Consider the following 22,492-nt stretch of genomic DNA (forward strand, 5'->3'; position numbering starts at 1 on the left):
TCAAAGAAAGTGCCCCGAGTTTCCGCAATAGAGGCATAATTGCAGCTGTTCTCTCCTTTCCCGCTCCTTTTGTGTTAGTGGTCCTTTCAGGCCCCCTATTTGCATGGGTTCCCCGGAGTCTACTCCTTTGGTAGGAGTTGGTGGTTTGGAAAATACTCGAGCATCAAACTTGGAACGATCGGCCTTCCTGTTCTGCAGTCTGTGGTCAATTTGAACGACTAAGTCAATATAGTCCGAACAGTCTTGCGGGGGATTCACTACTTTGGCTAACACATCTTTGAGCTCTTCACGTAGACCTCTATAAAACAGCGTAATCCTTTTGTCCTCAGGCCATCGAGTTTCCACTATCAGTCTGTTGAAAGACGCAATATAAGCCAAAAGGTCTTGATTACCCTGTCGCAATGAAAGGAGCTCATTGTCCAAGACCTGCCCCTGTGAATGTCTTGCAAACAGTTTTTCCATACTGAGCTGAAAAGCTTGAAAATCATGGAGAACCGGATCATCTTGATTAACTAGAGGGATTGACCAGTCTGCCGCATTGCCACTAAGGTACGAAAGCACGAAAGCTACCTTAGCTTGATCAGTTGGAAAGGCTGCTGGCCGGCATAAGAAGTGCAACCGGCACTGATTAATAAATACTGCAAACCTCTTTGGGTCACCAGAAAATCGTTCGGGCGGAGCCAGAGGTACATTCCCAGGTAGGTTGATCTGCACTGGGTTCGTAGAGGATGTTGAAGGAAGATTTGCCCCTGATGCGGGTAACGGAGTTTGTCCGGCTTGTGACTGTAGCAATTGTCTAGCGAGATCGTCTGTTCGCTCCTTGGAAATAATCAGTTCCCTTCTTAGAGCATTTGTTTCCTGACGGGCTGCATGCACTTCTGCTCTTAGTTCCCCAAGTAACTGGGCTAGCTGGTCGGTATCCGAGGTTTCCATAGCGCCTGGGTGTGAGTTTTGCGGTAGGCTTTGTGTTCTGTAACGCTCACCTGATTCCCTCAGAGGCGCCGGTCTTGACTGGGTGAATGCCGTATCTTCAAAGGTGATGTGTAACACACGGTTGGCTCTTTGGGCTGGACCTCTGTGCACTGTATGTCTGACTCAAAGAGTAAGATGTCTGCAGATAGAAAATATGAGATTAATGAACTGGGGTTATTGGGTGCCTCTCTCCTCTTCCCTTTCTCTTCTCCTGTAGAACCCCAAAGGTTAACGCCCTCACCTTAGGTAAGTGAACGCCGAGCTCTCCATCTGCCTCGGGGCAGGGTGCCGTAACCAGTTTCTTCTCTGGATAAGGGTGCAGGCCTCTTGACCTCAGAGGACTGCTGTCCGTCGTTAACTGCACGAACGGTAAGTTCTGGGCACTTCAAATGTCTTAAAAGTCTTTTGTAATGATATCTCTTGTTTTGCAGGGTTCCGGCGATGGCGGATGGCGGGCTGATGAGAGTTGAGGATCGAACCCGCGTGAGGAATAGAAGCGCCTGGAAGCACGTAAGTAAGCGCTTGTAGCCTGCTTCACGATGCGCACTAACTGTCCCTTTTATCTTGCAGGTACAAGTTCGGAGCTTTAGAGAAGCTGAAGGGTACTGGAATACCCACTGGATTCGGCGTGGGAAGGAGTAATGGCACGTGAGTAATAAAGTTGCCCAATGTCTTTAAACGCACCTTCTTTTGTCTTTCAGATGCGGGATGCAGCGCCGAGGGCCTCCGGAGCGTGCGAAGAGCTGGTAAGCTTTTGTCTTTCAGATGCCGGAATGCAGTGCGAAGACCTCCAGAGCATGCGAAGAGTAGGTAAGCCTTTGTCTTTCAGATGCCGGAATGCAGCGCGAGGTGTTGGTGACAGCCGATGGACCAGGTAAGAGATGTGCTGCCACTGAAGACCGTAGTGCTAACCTGTTCTTTCTTTGTCTTTACAGGTGCTGCTGAAGACTGGATTCCAGGATGGTAAGCCTTTGTTCCCTTAGGCCCAGGATCAGAAGCAGAAGACACGATGAGCGTTCTGCTGCAGAGAATGCAGAATAACACAAAGCAAGATTCATCCATCGGGTGTGGTTTAAATAGCCTCCTGTAGTGCTTAGATGTCTCCTTCCACAGCCACGCCTAGGTAAGAAAAGAGTTCCTGCTTTCCAGAAGAGTTCCAGTGTTCTGAACCTAGGGAGTGGCTCCTGCCCCACCCAACAGGAAAAGTAGTCCCAAACAGAAGAGGATCAGGGGTTCAACTGGCAGGTAAGTAAGCAGCATGGTCTGCTGCAGGTAAGTCCACCCAAGCATTATGAGCCCGGCGCTTCCAGCGCTGGGACTGGGCATCTTTATGAGCCTGGTGCCACTGGCGCCAGGACAGGGTCCAAAAGGTCCCAATTGGGACTGGCTGGCACTCGGAACCGGGGTTATGGGTCTGCTTCCAAGGGAGTCGGGCAGGTCCTGATCTTTTGGAAGCAGAGATCATGACACCAAATCCCTACCCCCTTGACGTAAAGTGATCAATTCCCTGTCCTTAATTAGAGTTGCAGCTCTTCGATTGAATATTTTCCCAAATTCCTCCAAAAATAAGTCCCACTCATAGAGAAGTGCGTCATCTTTCGTAACCAGCGGAGTGGCCCATGACGCTGCATCACCCCCAAGATACGAAATCATAAAGGCTGTGCGAGACTGAGCCGTGCGAAACACATTTGGTTTGGTGATGAAATGCAATTGGCACTGCATTACAAACTGGTTGAATTTTTGGGGATCCCCATGATAACGTTCTGGGGCTGACAAAGGAAGTGTAGGCTCAGCGGATACCTGTACCTGGACTGGGGTGGGTGGTGCATGGTCCGCGGGCAATGGGGTGGCCTGGGCATTTGCCTGAACCGTTAACGTATGGACCTGGCCAGCCAAATTTACATAGTCCTGCCTTGTGGCAAGCAAATCAGATTTCAAGTCTCTTAGGGCTTGCAATACTTCCTCCAGGGTGACGTGCTACCTGGGCGCCTTATGATACGTGGGCTTGCGCTCCTGTCACGATCTTGGCCTTGCGCGGAGGTAGCACGTACACCTACCTCCCCGTTGGGTCTTGGGGCCTGGGAGTGTTTACAACACAGGCTTCCGCGACCCTCCGGGGAAAGATGGTTAGGGTCCGCTGGTTGGTTAGGTTGGGGTGGTTAGGAAAACCGGGTAACAAGGTAGGGAAAGGGAAGAGGAGGGATAAGGGAAAGCTGAGTGGTTTGATGTGTTGCCCCTCCCGGGGTTCTGCTTAAGCAATTAACAACACTGCACACATTAAGAAACACGCTATCTAGCAGTTTGCATATTACCCACTGATTTGCAGAACATATGATCACCACACATAGAAATCACAATGCAATAAGGTAACAAGGGAAAGCACTTAGCTTCGGGTGTCAGCAGGAGACTCGAGGTTAATTCACCAGTGTTCTTTCTTGCTGAGCGAACAACGGAACTCCGCTACAAGAATCAAAAAAAAGGAGTGAGCGTACATACGCTTAAGATATGGAGCACACTTGACATACCGCCGGAACCCGGCATAAACGTTAGCCACTTTACAGTTAGACAAACTCAAATAACTTGTGTCTGATAAACGTTAGCCATAGTTAGATCAAACACGAATGACTAGTGTCTGAGCTCCGGCTCGCAATGTAGCGAATGAGCAGTGCCGGTGCTCCGTTCATGAATTAACTGTGCCGGAGTTCCGGCCGTTAGGACTGCAAGGGTTAAAGTCGGAAAGCCCGACTCCGCGCTTCGCTACTTGGCGTGGAGCTGTGCGGCTTCAAATATCACAATGCCGCCCGACTCTGAAACGCCACTGACTGCGAAGCGTAATGCACTCGGAACGAGTGTCCGAGCTTGGATAACAACAAGAATTAAATGCACTTATCTGTAAGACTCAGCGGGGCCTGCAGAGTTCGCAGGCGGGGTGTGGCCCCGCTGGTAGCTGCCTGTAGGAGCCCGCTGGAAACACGTCTTGCCTCTTCAAGATCCCGTAGCGCAAGCAGCGCTCCACGTGGTTCTGGCGCGCATGCCCGTTGTACAGGGCGGGGTCCAGAAGCCTTCCAGTGTCTCTCCTGCACGCGAGGCTGCTGGGAAATGTAGTCCGGTGCCTCTTTTCCTTGTTTTGGAAGGGCTAGGGGGGCTGGTTTGTCCACGCCTAGCCTTTTGCCTGCAAAGGACACAAAGCAAGGTCCTAAAATAAAGGGGTTTTAACCTCTTGCCACCATTCACAGTACTTTGGTGCTGCATGCTCCCTCCAGCCACCTGGGGTATCCTGACATACCACTTGTGGAGGCTTCTGTGGAGAAGCCCGCCAAAAAGTGGAACCAAGGGCTCGACTTGGGTTGGAGTCACAGAAGCGAAAACAAATGCCATTTTGGAACCGATTTTTGGCAAAAAATTCCAACTGATGAATTTGTATTAATTTAATAAACCGGCGGTATGTTCGAGGCTATATTAAAAAGTGGTAGCCTCGAACAATGGGAAAATCCCATAGGAATGTATTTGCGGTCGAATATAAAAAGTAGTATCCACTGCCACCAGCCAAAACTCAGTCGGGGGGGACTGGACAGTGGCCCCTCGAACAACAGACCCCGGGGCAATCGAATTGTCCCGACCAGTACATCCACAATATGATGGTTTGTACTGGTTCTGTTCACAATTTAAGACTAGTAAAGCCAATGGTGACTTCACATGCCCTGGGAGACAGTAGTCAGTCCCAGAGTATGGAGTCTATGTTTGGGGGTCGCTACGACACCCCTGGGTTACTGCATGGAGGTTGCTGTGTAACCCACATACCAAAAACGCATGAAGCCCTATGGGGTAAAGGACCCCATAGCCCATAAAAGACATACAAAGTCAAAGGAACACCTCAAATCATGTCTAAGAGTGGGAGAAAAAGAGTCTCACTCTTAGCAGGAGAAAAAAATAAACCCCAAAAATCCAGCAAAGCTGCTGGGGGACTCACTAGGTTTGGGAAATTAGCCTTAACAGAGAATTCTCCCTAACACTCGCCCCCCCCCCCAGATTAAGGGACAGGAGGATTTAATCCACTCCTGGATGAATCTCATACCTCTAGTCGATGACATACATCCTAGAGAGACCTTCAGAATTTTGGTGGTGACACCCTGACCTGTGCTCAATGGTGAAATCAAACCCTTGCAGGCAGATTGACCATCTCAATAGTTTTGGATTTTCCCCTTTCATTTGCAACAACCATCTCAAGAGTTGGTGGTCAGTCTGAATGACAAAAGTAGAACCATACAAGTATGGCCTAAACTTCTTCAGTGCCCACACAATAGCAAAACATTCTCTTTCAATACTTGCCCAGCTTGTCTCAGGATCCTTCAGCTTTCTGCTGATGAAGCAAATGGGGTGCTCCCTACCTTTCTCATCCAGTTGGCTAAGGACTGCACCTATACCTACATTAGAAGCATCTGTCTGCACAATGAAAGTTTGGTGATAATCAGGAGCTCTCAATACTGGTGCTTGGCATAGAGCTTTCTTCAGGTTTTCAAAGGCCTTATTGCATTCTTCATTCAATTTGACCTTCTTAGGGAATTTTGGTAAGGAGATTCCATTAAGTGGAGAAGCTGTGGTTCCATAGTTCTCTATGGAATTCCTGTAATATCCAGTGAGGCCTAGGAAGGCTCTCACCTGGGTTTGTGTAGTAGGTGTTGTCCAATTTTGCACAGCTTCAATCTTACTGAGCAAAGGCCTTATTTCTCCACCTCCTACCTCATGCCCAAGGTAGACCACCTTACTCTGATCAATCTGGCATTTACTTGCCTTTATGGTCAGATTGGCCTGTCCAAGAGCCTGCAAAACATGTCCCAGGTGGTTACCATGCTCTTCCCAGGAGTGGCTGAATACTGCAATGTCATCCAAGTATGCCATGCAGAAGTCCTCCATCCCAGCCAGAACCTGATTTACCATCCTTTGGAATGTTGCAGGTTAATTCTTCAATCCAAAAGGCATAACCTTAAATTGGTATAAGCCATCTGGGGTAGAAAATACAGTTTTCTCCTTGGCATGGTCTGTCAGGGCTATTTGCCAATAGCCTGACGTAAGGTCAAATGTGCTGAGTAACTTGGCTGAACCAAGTCTATCCACCAACTCATCTGTCCTTGGCAACGGGTGGGCATCAGTCTTGGTGACTGCATTAAGAGCTCTATAATCCACACAAAATCTCAACTCTTTGGATCCTGCCTTTGGTACTAACACAACTGGGCTAGACCATGGACTAGTAGAGGGCTCTATTACCCCGAGATCAAGCATCTTCTTGACCTCTCCTTTGATGTGGGTCCTTAAATTTTCTGACATTCTATATCCTCTGCTTTTGACTGGCAGACAGTCACCAGTGAGTATATCATGCTGTCCCCAAGGGGTCAAGCCTGGTGAAAGTGAGAACAGAGAGGTAAACTGATTTAACATGGCTTTGCACTCTTCTTGTTGCACAGGTGTCAGATTTGAAGAGAGATTTACTCCTTAAATCTTTTCGTCCAAGGGTAAGCCTCTGAGGAGATCAGGGAGAGCTTCACTCTCTTCTTCCGCTTCCGTTGAAGCTAGAAGCAAGGCTCCTACTTCAGGCCTGGAGACATACGCCTTTAGTCGGTTGGTGTAGAAGACTCTGGGATCCTCCTTGGGATTGCCCAAGTCCACCAGATAGTTCACCTCTCCAAGTTTACCCACAACCTTGAAGGGTCCCATCCATTTATCTTGCAAGGCCCTCTGCCTTGTGGGGATCATAACTAGAACTACCTCGTCTTCAGTGAACTCAACCATGTTAGCCTTTTGGTCATGCCAATGATTGACCAAAGCTTGTCCAGCTTTCAGGTTATCACTAGCTTCTGCCATCATTTGTGACATTCTCCTCCGGAGACCTATCACATAGTCAGTCACTCTGACTGGCTTGGGGAAGGAGCACTCTCCAACCCCTCCTTAATCAGGGCCAATGGACCTCTGACTGGATGGCCATAGAGAAGTTCAAAGGGAGAATAACCTACTCCCTCCTTAGGGACTTCTCTATAAGCAAAGAGAAGGCATGGCAATAGAAGGTCCCACTTTCTTTTAAGGTGATCTTCTAGAGCACCTATCATGCTCTTCATGGTTCTGTTGAACCTTTCTACCAATCCGTTTGCCTGAGGGTGGTAGGCGGTAGAGAACTTGTAAGTAACTCCACAGGTTTTCCACATGACTTCCATGTAGTGGGACATAAAATGTGACCCCCCTGTCAGAGATTACTTCCTTAGGAAACCCAACCCTTGTAAAAATACCAAAGAGGGCCTTAGCCACAGCCTGAGCTGTAACAGTCCTCATAGGAATTGCCTCAGGGTACCTAGTAGCATGGTCTACTACAACAAGGATAAACCTGTTGCCTGAGGATGTTGGGGGATCAAGGGGACCAACAACGCCAATCCCTACCCTCTCAAATGGGACTCCCACAACTGGGAGAGGCACTAAAGGTGCCACATTCTTGGACCCAACCTTACCAGAAGTCTGGCAGGTATGGCAGCTCTTTCAAAACTTATCTACCTCAGCTCCCATCTTTGGCCAGTAAAAGTAGAGTGAGAGCCTTTCCTTGATCTTCTTGAAACTCAAGTGACCAGCCAAAGGAATCTCATGGGTCAGTTGCAAGAAGTGTTGTCTTGAGGTACTACAAGCTGCTTGTAGTCTCCAGGTGCAGACTCAGTTGGTTCACTGTAGAGGAGGCCATCTTCCCAGTGCAACCTATACTTCTCAGGCTCTTGCCCATCGGCCTGAGAAGCTGCCTTTTGGCGAAGACCTTCCAGAGTTGGACATTCTCTCTGTCCCTTACTGAAGTCTGCCCTGTTGGGTCCACCTTCTGCCAGTAAAGACTGCAGCTCATGATGGTCAACAGGATCCAGATCTCCAATGAGTTCTTGGCCTTCCACTAGCTCTTCTTTAGAGTCTAGCTCAACCATACAGGGTTCTACCTCCCTCTCCGCCTTAGTGTGGAGTTACAGGTGTAACTTTGGACAACCTAGGGGAAGTCCTTGTTGGAAGCACTGGAGTGCTTGCTGCTGGCTGTTTCCTAGAAGTCTTGGGTTTCCCCATTGCTTCTTTTTGTTCCGAGATAGCAAGTTGTAACTCCAGTGGAGTAGGAGTGATATCTTTCTTCATCATCTCCTTGGGATTACCTCTCATGGTTCTTTCCCTTGCAGGTCTGGTGAGCTCCTGTAACCTTTTACTAGGAGGTCTGGGGGTATGTGACACTACTCCAAGAGTCTTCAGGTCAACAGAACCCTTCCTGGTACCTCACTTTGTATGCAGACAGGTATCTTCACAGTCATGTCATTACACTGGATGAGAACTGGTAATTGGGGAAGCATCTGCACAGGCCCTCCAGCTAACTTGGTGAGGTGTTTGGGTGCCTTAGCAACATCCTCAGCCTGAAAGAAAGATGTATCCACCACAGTTATGCTGGCCCCAGTGTCCCTAATGGCAGGAGTCTCCTGATCATTCACCTGGACACTGTCCTTATAATACTCTTTAGTATTATCTGGGCTAGAGTTATAGACATCTAAATTCTGTTGTTCCCACAGACCCAGAGACACTAAAGAAACACTGGCTGAGACTCCAATGGGTTCATCAGCCAGTAGTAGAAAGTTTCCACTTGCCATTTGTACTTCCTCCTCTGGAGCAAAGGCTAAGGAGACAAGCTGGACCCCTGAAGGTTTACCCTTACATCTGGGATCTCCTTTCACATGGTCAGGCAAGCTACAAACATAGCATTTACCAAATGCTTTCTGGAATGGTGGCTTGCTCTGACCTCCTTCTGGTTTACCACCAGAAGGTACACTACTGTGATTTGGTTTCCCTTGTGGCTTACCCTTATTATTTTGTTTGGGGCCCTCTTTGGGATTGGAATTATTAGAATTCTCTTTGGAGTCCTTTTTTTGGCTGTTTCCCCTCCTCCCTTTTCTGAGTTACCCCAGAGTCCTTGTGAGTAGCCCTGTTGGCAACCCACAAGTCAGCAGCCTTAGCTAGTTGTCTGGAATCTAATTCCTTTGAATCAGCCAAGTGCTGTCTGGGCTCAGGAGAGCAGGCATCATAAATTGAATCCAACATCACAAGATTCTTCATTCCTTCATAAGTGTTCACTTTGTAACCCTTAATCCATCCCTCTAAGGTCTTCAAACTTTCACTCACCCAGGTAGCCCAAGGGGTACCATCATGCTTTTTGTGGGTCCTAAACCTCTTAAGGAACTGGGAAGGGGTCTTCCCAAATCTAGCTATCAAAGCTACCTTCACACATTCATAATCCTTCTTATCCTCCTCCCCCAACTCCATTACCACATCAGTTGCAACAGGGGGGAGCCTAGAGAACAACCAGCGAAGTAACTCATTTCCTGCAATGTTCTGGAGCCCATGATTATACTCAAACAAACTCAACCAATCCAACACATCCACCTTAGGCTCATACATACCCACCAACTTCTTAGGCATCCAGGGTCTTTTGGGACTGGAACTCCTAGAGGATTCGGAGAGAAAAGCACTTTCCACAGACAGTTTTTTCATTTCAAGCTCATGGTTGAGCTCCATTTCTCTGAGCCTTAGTTCTTGGTGCCGTTGTTCTGTTTGAGCACTAAATCTTTTGAATTCTAATTCAAGCTTAATTTTTTCTAGTTCCAAATATTGGGGATTAAGTGTGGGACCTGGTAAAGGTCCAGTAGGTACAGCTGGCAGGGAAGGTAGAGGCCCAGGGGAGACAACTATATCATCTTCACCCTCCTCTTCTGCTTCTGACTCAAAGTTATCAATACTAACATCAATATCAATATCATTGCGGTTATCTACATTTGCTGGAGTGGTAGGTTCCTCTGAACCACCATCCAGACTTTGGTTTGCTAACAACCTTTCTATTAGCTCAATTTTCTTGCCTTTAGTCAGGAGATTCTTATGCTACTGAGAACTCTTAAACAATCAGCAGTTTTTGTAGCAACAGACTCTTGACTATAACTTTCCATAGTTGACAGGTTTAGAAAATAACTTTTTTATTGCTAAGCTTTGTGGTTAGTTGCACTAAGGTGTATACTCAATACAAATCCCACCGCTGTACACCAGTGTTAGGCAGAAACCTGTGGAGTTCCCTTAAGGACGACTGCAAAAGGCTTAAGACTACAGGTGTTGGCAGTAAACCCAATTGGTAGCAGTCTGTACCACCCTGATTTACCTGGTAGCTGTGGCTGAGCAGCCAGACCTCTCTCAAGAAGAGTTAGACAGTATATAGAGTATGCAAGATAGGTGTCCGAAATACAATAGCACAAGCAAACACTGACCAGAGCTTTGGTAACAAAGTATATAATTATTTATTTAAAGACACACTTAGAAACACTCTAGCACTAATATTATAAGTAAGTTCAAAAACACAGTCACTATTATTATATATACATCCTTTATTCCTTATTAGAGAAAGTCTTAGTTAACACCACTTATTTCCAGACAGAGGTGAGCGCTTAACTAAAGATGGCACTCCAATAAGTTTAAGAAAAAAAGGGAGGGAAAAGGCAGAAATTAGGAACAGCACACAACATAATCCTTTAGAAGCACTCGGCAAGGCAGGAAAGTCAAAGTCTACTTGTGAGCAAAAAGTTCAGAGGCCAGGCTCCCTCTTGGAGAGAGTAGAACACCAATGTGCCCAAGATCACACAGTTTAAAAGGCTTGGAAAGTCTTGCAGAGAGTTCAGGAAGTAATTACTTCAGTTTAGAAAAGTTCAGTTAGCCAGCCTAGGGCCAACCCAAGTGGTAAATTGAGGCGTTAAGAGTCACCCCGCACAGACCGTAGCGAGGGAGGCCAGGCAGACACAGTACCTTTAAAGTGGATCCTCCAGATGGGGCAGTTGTTCCTGGCAGCGGGTGCAAGTCGCGGCGTCGTCCAGAGGAAGAGATGATCTCGACGTGGAGGAAGGCTGAAGGTCGTTGCACTGCCAGGGAAGAAACCAGCCGCGGAGTTCTCTGGCTAAAAGGGACTACCCTTTTATGCGCGGTAGTGGAGAAAACGTGGTATCCCGGTTGCCGGGGTGCTTGGCACAGGCAAGGCAGCGACGAGATGATCTGGGAAGGGGAAAAGGCGGGCAAAGTGGTTATCCCCACCAGTCAAATGAAGAAGACTCTTCGGGATGAAGATCTCCTCTGTCGTCGGGAAAAGTGGTGAGACGGTTCAGCAGGGCTCCACCGGTGGTGTCGTTGTTGCAGGTCGGTTCAGCTTCTCCATCTTCAGATTCTTTGGTCCTGTGGCGACGTCTGAAGTCCCAGTCCCCAAAGCCCTATCAGTCCTAGCTGTCACTCAAATATGCTAAGTGGTGAGCCCGGCGGCTCACCACTGGGCCAATCACACAAGAGTGCGACTTGAGATGGCGACGCAACTCAGTCCAGGGTGCCTAAACCCCCTCCCACACCCCCTGTGGTACCCAGACAGAGTGGCACCACTTTTGGAGGCTTCTGTGGAGAAGCCCGCCAAAAAGTGGAACAAAGGGTTCGACTTGGGTTGGAGTCACAGAAGCGAACACAAACGCCATTTTGAAACCGAGTTTCGGCAAAAAATACCAACTAGTGAATTTGTATTCATTTAATAAACCGGCAGTATGTTCGAGGCTATATTAAAAAGTGGTAGCCTCGAACAATGGGAAAATCCCATAGGAATATATTTGCGGTCGAATATAAAAAGTAGTATCCACTGCCACCAGCCAAAACTCGGTTGGGGGGGACTGGACAGTGCCCCCTTGAACAACAGACCCCGCGGCAATCGAATTGCCCCAACCAGTACGTCCACAATATGATGGTTTGTACTGGTTCTGTTCACAATTTAAGACTAGTAAAGCCAATGGTGACTTTACATGCCCTGGGAGACAGTAGTCAGTCCCAGAGTATGGAGTCTATGTTTGGGGTTGCTACGACACCCCTGGGTTACTGCACGGAGGGTGCTGTGTAACCCACATACCAAAAACACATGAAGCCCTATGGGGTAAAGGACCCCATAGCCCATAAAACACATACAAAGTCAATTTACTGCACGCAGGGTGCTGCGTAACCCACATACCAAAAACACATGAAGCCCTATGGGGTAAAGGACCCCATAGCCCATAAAACACATGCAAAGTCAAAGGAACACCTCAAATCATGTCTAAGAGTGGGAGAAAAAGAGCCTCACTCTTAGCAGGAGAAAAAAATAAACCCCAAAAATCCAGCAAAGCTGCTGGGGGACTCACTAGGTCTGGGAAATTAGCCGTAACAGAGAATTCTCCCTAACAGAAATCCCAATACAAAGTAGCCTCCGAGATGATGCAATAGAAGGGATTTCAGCAGGCCAAACATAATTTTCCAATTTGAACATTTAAGATGATATTTGTAACCCTGCAAGCAGTTGTTATATTGGACATATTGTGCCCCTATTTGTTTGTCCATCTCTACTTATTTGGTATGCTTACCAGCTCGTATAGCCTTGCAAAAGAGATTTTTTCTCCTCGGGTATAGCACGATCGAAAAGAACAGAATACTTTTAAGGTGTCTTAATCACTCAAATTCTACGAACAGGTACAGGCCATGTGAGTTTCAATACAGAACCTAAATTCCAGTGATACACATGAAGCAGATCTATGGCGAGAGACCACACCTAACTAATCAAGCATTGTTTTTTTCCTATATTAACCTCAGGCCAAACGATTCGGTTCCCTTGCACAATACTGGTCATCTGAGCAGTGGGACCACCCTCCATTATTTTCTGAATTTGGCAGGAGAGTCACTGAAATTAATATTATAATCAGTCAACCGGGTGCGCAGGCTATGCAAAGCAAATGCAAAATCCAGGCAAGATAAAAACTGAAGAGAGGGGCCGAGATTGCCCCTCCTCACTCCCAGATTCATGACCGGATGAAGAGTGAGAAACACTCACAGCCATCCATCTTATTTTGGATGAATCCCAAGTGCATCAATGCTGACATACACAGAAAGGTATCCTCTCAGCCAACCGTACAGACTGAATCCTGCACATGTCTTCACAGGTATAGGGGAAGAAACACAGTTCTATAGCCAGAGAACAGATACATATACATACTGTCAACGTTTGTATTTTCTCTCATTAGCCAAATGCAGTAAAGCAGAAATGCAAGGCACACAAGAGATCCTGAGCCAGTTTGCAGATGCTTAAAGCAATTAACCCTATGGGACTACTGGAGTATATATGGAGCCTGGTAGGACCAAATGTGACTAATTTATAGGTTACATAGCATAACATGAGCATGTATAAATTATATTCTGAAGTTTAAGGAAAATTACACGAGGCCTCAAGCCACAGAGCCTGAGACGAGAAGAGCTGATTCAGGCTGCACAGAGCGCAAAGCAGGCTCACAGCCAAGGTCAGAGATATATGCTCACTGTCATGATGCCTACCCCCGGAGCACCAGAACAGGCCCAGCACCCCCGGGAGCAGGCATCATGCCCTCGGGTAAAAGCCCAGCGGCCCCTAATAGGGGCTCTTTGGACTTTATCCTGGCGCCTTTGGCGCCAGGCTCATGTTGGACATCAGTCCTGGCACCATAGGCGCCAGGCTCATGAAAGAGGGTGTTTGGTGCACTTACCTGACGCAGACCATGCTGCATGAAGCCTCAAGCCAAATGAGGCTTAGGAGGGACTATTTTATCAAAGGAACTATTTTACTTGGGTGGGGACCGTGGAAGAATACTTACCTGGAACTTCTTCCAAGGCTATTTAAACCACGCCCGGACTGGACACGTGCTTCGCGTTGCTCTGCATCTAGCAGCTGAACGCTCACCGTGCCTGCTCCTGCATCTTGCCTCCAGCCACGTCCGCCTCGATCTTGGGATACCTGAAAGGAAGGAAGGGAAGAGAAAAGGTGAAAACCAAGAACTTAATCTAACTTCCTACCTGTGTCCGGAACCATCACGCCAGCGATCCTGAAGATAGACATTCTTTAAAAGCATTGCGCTACTTGTTGCAGCGCCGCGCATCACTCACCTGCCTCGTGGGCTCTTCACTATCCACCGCGACCTTCTGGGCATTCCGCCACATCTCTGCACCTGCAGGGGAGAAGAAGAGACAAAAGGTGAGCAGGAGGAACAAATGAGGAAAGCCTGATTTTCCGTCACAAGACTTACCTGGCCATATTTGATGGAACCACTCCTCATTTCGGGTCGGCGCCACTTCTTGGCCTGGTACCGCACCCGGCCCCTAAGGGGAAAAAAGAAAGACATTACTAGAGGGATTCAAAGACATTTAAAGGGATCATTTTATCACAAACTCACCTGAGTTTATCTCCGGCAATATCCTTCGAAGCATCACTTCCACTCTGCACCTGAAAATAAGGACAGATCGCAGGTTAAGAAAAGCAAACAAAGAGAAGACTCTACTCTGGAACTTTTAAAACTGCGTACTGTCGGCATTTCGCCTTCCGAAACCAGTGAAGTAACTGGTCAAATACGCGCCCCTGCACCAGAAGCAGGATGGAGAGCTCATCCATTCAAACATTAAGGTGAGCCTTGATTGGGGATTTCGGAGGTGGTCAGAGAAGAGCAAAGGGGAGGTGGGAAGCAATCACAATACTCAGCAGTCAGTTAATCCCCTTTCTCCACCTACAGAAAGATTTTTCTACCGGCCAGACAAGCCAGATTTGGGGGTCCAGTTCAGTCAGTGTTTCGAATCCTGCGCATCACGCTTGAAGAGGTCACAGCAATCCAGACCAGGTCAGCGCCTCCGTGGGAGCCAGGTGAGCGTTACAGAACGCGAAGCCTTCCTACAAATTCCCACTCAGGCGCTATGGAAGCTTCTGAGACTGATATGTTGGCCCAATTACTGGGGGAATTATGGGCCGAAGTACATGCCGCTCGTCAGGAGACTAATGCCCTCAGGAGGGAACTAATCGTATCTAAGGAACGAACTGATGACCTGGCTAGGCGGGTATTGCAAGGTCAAGCTGGGCAAACCCCTCTACCTGGTTCCGGGGGGAATTCTGTTCCTGTGGCTTCAAGTAACCCTGTGCAAATCAATTTACCTGGGAATATGCCGCTGGCCCCACCTGAACGCTTTGCTGGGGACCCCAAACGGTTTGCCGTATTCGTGAATCAATGTCATTTGCACTTCCTATGCAGACCTGGGGCCTTCCCTAATGACCAGACCAAGGTAGCTTTTGTGTTGTCATACCTTAGCGGCTGTGCTGCCGATTGGTCAGTACCACTGGTTACTCAAGATGACCCAATCCTCTGGGATTTCCAAGGATTTCAAGCAAGCATGGAGAGATTATTTGCTCGACATTCTCAGGGACAAGCTCTGGATGATGAACATCTATCCCTGCAACAGGGCAACCAAGACCTCCTCTCCTACATAGCAACCTTTAACAGACTAATCATGGAAACTGGGTGGCCAGAGGATAAAAGAATCACATTATTCTATCGGGGTCTACGCAGAGAACTTAAAGATGTCTTGTCCTAAGTTGTAAATCCGCCCCAAGAATGCACAGAATATATAGACTTAGTGGTCCAATTGGATCACAGGCTCCAAAACCGAAAAGCGGATCGGTCCAAGTTTGAAACCCGGGTGTTGGTCAAGACCCACGTCACTCCCAAGGGTGGCGATGTCTCCGAGCCTATGCAAATTGGAGGAGTTAGAGGACCGTTAACCCAAAAGGAACGTGAAAGGAGGCGGCAGTTAAAATTATGTCTTCATTGTGGGAACTCTGGACACTTTCTACGAGATTGCCCGGCAAAACCGCCCAAGAAGGTGGTAGGAGCTGCTGATAAAAACCATGAAGACTCTGTTTCAGGAAACGACTCCGCCCGACAAGCGTAGGGGTCCGCTTGCCGAGCTTGAAAACGAACTCTCAGACCTCGCATTTCATTGTGCCAATGGTTCTCGTAGATCCGGAACAGCCTAAGCGGTTGCATGCAATAAAGGCATACATCGATAGTGGGGCTATAGGAAACTATGTGGATCATGAGTTGGTCTCTAGGATTAACCTCCCTCTGCGTCCAAAAACCAGCAAAGATGTCATCACCACAGTCGATGGAACTGAAATTGCCTCAGGACCGGTAACACATTCCACTACTGAGGTGACTCTTATTAGTCCGGACGGCCATCGGGAGGCAGTTGTGTTTGACGTAATCAAGGCCCCACAGTTTCAGGTTATTCTTGAAATTCCTTGGTTAGAGACACATAATCCTCGAATTGATTGGTGAGCAAAGAGAATAACCTTCCCTGATTGTGCAGAAACCTGCTACCCAGAAAATCTGAAGATTAGTCTAGCATCTGTAACCTCTGTCTCCATGCAACTACCTCCGGAATAGACTTTCAGGACGTCTTCCATAAGGAACAGGCCAACTAGTTACCCCCCCACAGATCGTACGATTGCCAAATCGATCTGGAGCCCGGTGCACAACCCCCTTGTAGCAGGATTTATGCCCTTACTGAACCTGAGAACCGGCATTTGAGACAATATTTAGATCAATACCTAGCCAATGGTTTCATTCGCCCGTCAAAGTCCCCGACATCCTTGGCTTTGTTCTTCGTGCCCAAAAAAGAAGGCGACCTTAGAACTTGTATCGACTACCGCGCATTGAACCAGATAACGGTTAAAAAACGTTACCCTCTGCCTTTGATCCCTGAACTCCTTGACCAGGTGAAGGACGCTTGCGTATACACCAAGTTAGATCTCCGGGGGGCTTATCATCTGGTGCGAGTAAAAGAAGGCGACGAATGGAAAACGGCCTTCCGTACAAAATATGGTTTATTCGAATACCAGGTGATGCCTTTTGGGTTGTGCAACGCGCCTGCTGCCTTCCAATCCTTCATGAACGATGTCCTTCGGGAACTTATTGATGTTTGTGTTGTTGTATATATCGATGACATTCTTGTGTACTCCTCTTCGGAATCTGATCACAGAAAGCATGTCCGGGCCGTCCTTGAGAAATTGCGCCAGCCCAAACTGTTTGCTAAGCTGGAAAAGTGTGTTTTCCATACCACCGAGGTGGAGTTTCTTGGATTCATCCTGACACCTAATGGGGTGCGAATGGACTCACGGAAAGTGGAGGCCATCCTCAAATGGCCATCTCCTAGCTCGGTAAAAGGGGTCCAAAGCATGCATGGTTTTGCCAATTTTTATCGCAGATTTATTCCGGAATTTTCACGTGTAGTACAACCCATCACTGCACTTTTGCGGAAAAATAAACGTTTCGAATGGACCAAGGAAGCCGAACAGGCCTTTCAGGAATTGAAAGCTAAATTCACGTCTGCACCTATTTTGAAGCACCCGCGTCCCGATCTCCCATACATAGTCGAAACTGACACGTCCAGTTTAGCCATGGGAGCTGTCCTGTCTCAGAGAGACCCTGAAACCAACCAACTGCATCCTGTAGCATTTTGGTCCAGAAAGTTCTCACCGCCTGAGGTAAATTATGCAATTACCGATAAGGAATTATTAGCCATTAAGTCCGCCTTTAAGGCTTGGCGGCATTATCTTCTTGGAGCCAGGCACACCATCACCGTGATCACTGATCACCGAAATTTACAATATTTTAAGACTGCCAATGCTCAATCATCACGTCAGCTCCGATGGGCTTTGTTCTTTGCTGAGTTTGATTTCGTAATCACTTACCGTCCCGACTGTAAGAATGGCAAAGCAGACGCACTATCTAGAATAGGAATGGGAGAAATAGACACTAATTCAGAACCTGTGCCGATCATTCCCGAACAAAGAATTTTGGAATTAACCTCCTTACAAACCTTTGAAGACATTCAAGCACGAGTAAAACAACTCCTGGACTCTACCGCCTTGCAGGATTGGATCCAAAGGGGGTCTTACTTTTCGGTCAACGATGGCCTACCTTACTTCCAAGGACGCTTATTTCTGCCAGAAAAGAAATTACAAGAACTGGTTATTTCCCGTCATCATGATACCCTGATGGAAGGACATCCTGGCATTGCCAAAACTGAGGAAAAAATTAAACAACAATTCTGGTGGCCTTCCTGGCCAAAGGATATTAAATCTTTCGTGATGTCCTGTGGAGTTTGCGCCCAAAACAAAGGCCAAAAGACAAAACCCGCCGGTCTTCTTCAGCCTTTAGACATTCCACCAGCACCTTGGCACACCTTGTCACTAGATTTTATCAAGGACCTGCCCCCTTGTAATGGATGCAATACTATTCTGTTGTGGTGCATCTATTTTCTAAAATGGCTCATTTTATTCAGTTGAAAGGATTACCTTCAGCTTCTGTCCTTGCTAAGGAATTCCTCGAAAATATCATCCGCTTGCATGGATTCCCGTCGATATTAGTCTCCAACCGGGGAAGCCAGTTTATTTCACATTTTCGGAAAAGGTGTTGTCAACTGGCACAAATCGACGTAAGACTCTCAACCAGCCATCACCCACAGACCGATGGTCAGACGGAGAGAACGAACCAGACCCTTGAACAATACCTACGGTGTATGTTGCACCAATCGGAGGGTAATTGGAAGGATTTGTTATGGGTGGCCGAATATGCATACAATAACTCGGTGCACTCTGGAACTGGACAAAGCCCCTTTTACACCCTACATGGACATCACCCTCGTACTTCAGACCTGGACTCTCCTCTGAGCCTTGAAATGCCCGCAGTAGACCATTTGCATTCCACTATAACTCAAGCATTCAAGAATGCAACTGCCCATTTGCAACAAGCGAAAGAAAAATACAAGAAAAATGCAGATCTGCATCGGAAGGAGGCGCCTTCATACCAAATAGGAGACCAAGTATGGTTGGCTACCAAACATTTATTGCTCAAGGGACCTCGAACTTTTAATCCAAGGTATTTGGGCCCTTATTCGATCAAAGCTATCATTAATCCAGTGGCAGTCAAGCTCGATCTGCCAGCTAACATGCGGATTCATCCCGTTTTTCATGTGTCACTTTTGAAACCAGTGCAACCAGGAACCAGATTAATAAAGCCACCAGAACCAATTCAGATAGATGGGGAGCCTGAATTCGAGGTGAAGAACATTTTGGATTCTAAAATTTCAAAATCAAAACTTTTCTATCTAATTGATTGGAAAGGGTACGGGCCTCAGGAAAGGTCTTGGGAACCCAGCGACCACGTACATGCACCTCGGCTGGTAAAAAAGTTCCATTGTGATTTCCCAAACAAACCGAAACCTCCAGAGGGAACGACCTTGGGAGGGGCCTTGGGGGGGTGTGCTGTCATGATGCCTACCCCCGGAGCACCAGAACAGACCCAGCAGCCCCGGGAGCAGGCATCATGCCCTCGGGTAAAAGCCCAGTGGCCCCTAATAGGGGCTCTTTGGACTTTGTCCTGGCACCTTTGGCGCCAGGCTCATGTTGGACATCAGTCCTGGCGCCATAGGCGCCAGGCTCATAAAAGAGGGTGTTTGGTGCACTTACCTGACGCAGACCATGCTGCATGAAGCCTCAAGCCAAATGAGGCTTAGGAGGGACTATTTTATCAAAGGAACTATTTTACTTGGGTGGGGACCGTGGAAGAATACTTACCTGGAACTTCTTCCAAGGCTATTTAAACCACGCCCGGACTGCCACACGTGCTTCGCGTTGCTCTGCATCTAGCAGCTGAACGCTCACCGTGCCTGCTCCTGCATCTTGCCTCCAGCCACGCCCGCCTCGATCTTGGGATACCTGAAAGGAAGGAAGGGAAGAGAAAAGGTGAAAACCAAGAACTTAATCTAACTTCCTACCTGTGTCCGGAACCATCACGCCAGCGATCCTGAAGATAGACATTCTTTAAAAGCATCGCGCTACTTGTTGCAGCGCTGCGCATCACTCACCTGCCTCGTGGGCTCTTCACTATCCACCGCGACCTTCTGGGCATTCCGCCACATCTCTGCACCTGCAGGGGAGAAGAAGAGACAAAAGGTGAGCAGGAGGAACAAATGTGGAAAGCCTGATTTTCCGTCACAAGACTTACCTGGCCATATTTGACGGAACCACTCCTCATTTCGGGTCGGCTCCACTTCTTGGCCTGGTACCGCACCCCGGCCACTAAGGGGAAAAAATAAAGACATTACTAGAGGGATTCAAAGACATTTAAAGGGATCATTTTATCACAAACTCACCTGAGTTTATCTCCGGCAATATCCTTCGAAGCATCACTTCCACTCTGCACCTGAAAATAAGGACAGATCGCAGGTTAAGAAAAGCAAACAAAGAGAAGACTCTACTCTGGAACTTTTTAAACTGCGTACTTACAGCATTTCGCCTTCCAAAACCAGTGAAGTAACTGGTCAAATACGCGCCCCTGCACCAGAAGCAGGATGGAGAGCTCATCCATTCAAACATTAAGGTGAGCCTTGATTGGGGATTTCGGAGGTGGTCAGAGAAGAGCAAAGGGGAGGTGGGAAGCAATCACAATACTCAGCAGTCAGTAATCCCCTTTCTCCACCTACAGAAAGATTTTTCTACGGGCCAGACAAGCCAGATTTGGGGGTCCAGTTCAGTCGGTGTTTCGAATCCTGCGCATCACGCTTGAAGGGGTCACAGCAATCCAGACCAGGTCAGCGCCTCTGTCGGAGCCAGGTGAGCGTTACACTCACATTCCAATCTTCAGATGACAAGGGGCCAGCTGCAGAGAAAGGGAATAAATCCTCCTAAATGCAGACCCAAGAGCTCAATTTTCTGGTCTCTAAGCATGTGTTGCAGCCAAACGAGACAATGGACATTCACCAGTGGTGGGAAAGCAGAGATGGTCCCAGCAAAGCCAGACGAAGGAAGCAACAAGTGTTGCAACATCAGAACGCACTCTCATCGGCAAAGGTAATACACTACCAGTTACAATACAGATACATAATTGTTCACATCACCTTGAAGAGGTGCACAGAGGGCTGTGAAACAAATCGAGTTCCAGGACAGGTCAGTTCTAACCAATCACAGAATTGAAAATCAGGGGTGAATGGCAAGGGTCAAGAACCAATGGTAAGCCCATTAATCTGCAACAATGTGATAGTTTCTTGGGCACGGGACAGGCCAGCCACCTGACATGCAAGGGCCAGTAGAATAACCTCTACAGGGTCTCGGGAGGACATCTCAGGGGCAACGTGCTTGCCTTATAAGCAAGACAACACGGAGCAACACAGGTTCGATCCTTGGGTCCGCGCTTAGAAACCTCTGTGTATTAAGCGCGTTATAAATAACCAATCATATAATATCATATACCTCCATAGGTATTAGTACTCTTGATACCCAATCATGTGCAGTGATAGATTGTTTGGAGAAGGGTCCATAGATGATGTAATTTGTTCACAAAACACAATGCGCACCATGAAATACTGAGAAGTACTAGAGAATCTTGATAGTCTTTCATGATCCCTTTAGGTTTTCGCAATAGACCGCACCACTTGCTTGCCATTGGCTGAGTCCTCTGTTTTGTCTGGGCACTTGAGAGTCAGGCAGACCCCCAGCCATCCTTTGGTATACCTTGAAAAACTATTCCAGCAAGTTGGTACCAAAGGTGATGGTTAGCTGCACTAGCCTGGCATGAAGCTGACTCTCCTGATGCAGAACCTGAAAGGCTGCAAGACCCCTCGTGTGTTTCCCCCCTCCACTTGTCATCCCCACCTCTCCTCTCCTGTACCGCCTGTGCACTTGCACAATCTGAACGTACAATGCCTTGAAGATTGTTTATCTATCTTCCCTGTCTCCCCTCCTTGCATGGTGGCGCCTCAATGCACTTGGAAAAACTGTAGAATTGTCACCAAAACTATTTTCTGTTTTCTACACTGTTGTATTATATGCACTTACTCTGCCTGTGCAGACTTCTATCATTCAGAAATTCAAAGGCTCTGAATTACTGTTTTTTTCCCCTTGTTCCCTCCCTCCTTGAGCCCTTTAAAATACTTGCCTTGTGTATAGGTGCTTGCAAATAAACATTACAATACCATACCATACCATTTTGAGAAGATGGGGAATGCGTGCCCCATGGAAAAGCTGTCTGGAGCCAGCCTGGGAAATATCCTGCCCGATGTCCGTGAGGCGTCCAGTAAACCAGGAAGGCGAAGTGGCAGCTTTGGGAGACGCAGCAGCCAAGCAGCATCAGCCGACCACAGAGTGTAAGTATTGACCCAGTCACATGGCAACTGGGGGTGTGAGGGGGTGTGTTGAGTATTGTGGAGTATTGTTTAGTATTGTTTAGCATTGTTGAGTATTGTCAAGCACAGTCGAGTTTAGTAGGGACATGAACAGAGGTAGAAGTTCTTTTTTGTGGTAAGGACACATTCGGTTTCGAGGTAAACGGTTTTGGTGGACAACCTAGACTATTGATTCGAGGGCACGGATGACAGAATGTATGTATATAGTTGCTTTCCTGTGGTTTGGGCATTTTATCTCTGGACATAGATGATGATATCCCCGTAAGGTTTAGTAGGGGAGCTTGAATAGATTGTGGAAGGTGATTCGACTGGTTAAGTCTCAAGGATGCGTATTATTTGCAAGGCGACGATGCAGGTACAATTGAACACAAGAAGAATATTAGTTTACTCTGCTAGGAGG

The sequence above is a fragment of the Ambystoma mexicanum genome, chromosome 1p (genome assembly GCF_040938575.1).
Source record: "Ambystoma mexicanum isolate Mex_15411 chromosome 1p, UKY_AmexF1_1, whole genome shotgun sequence".
NCBI classification, from domain to species: domain Eukaryota; kingdom Metazoa; phylum Chordata; class Amphibia; order Caudata; family Ambystomatidae; genus Ambystoma; species Ambystoma mexicanum.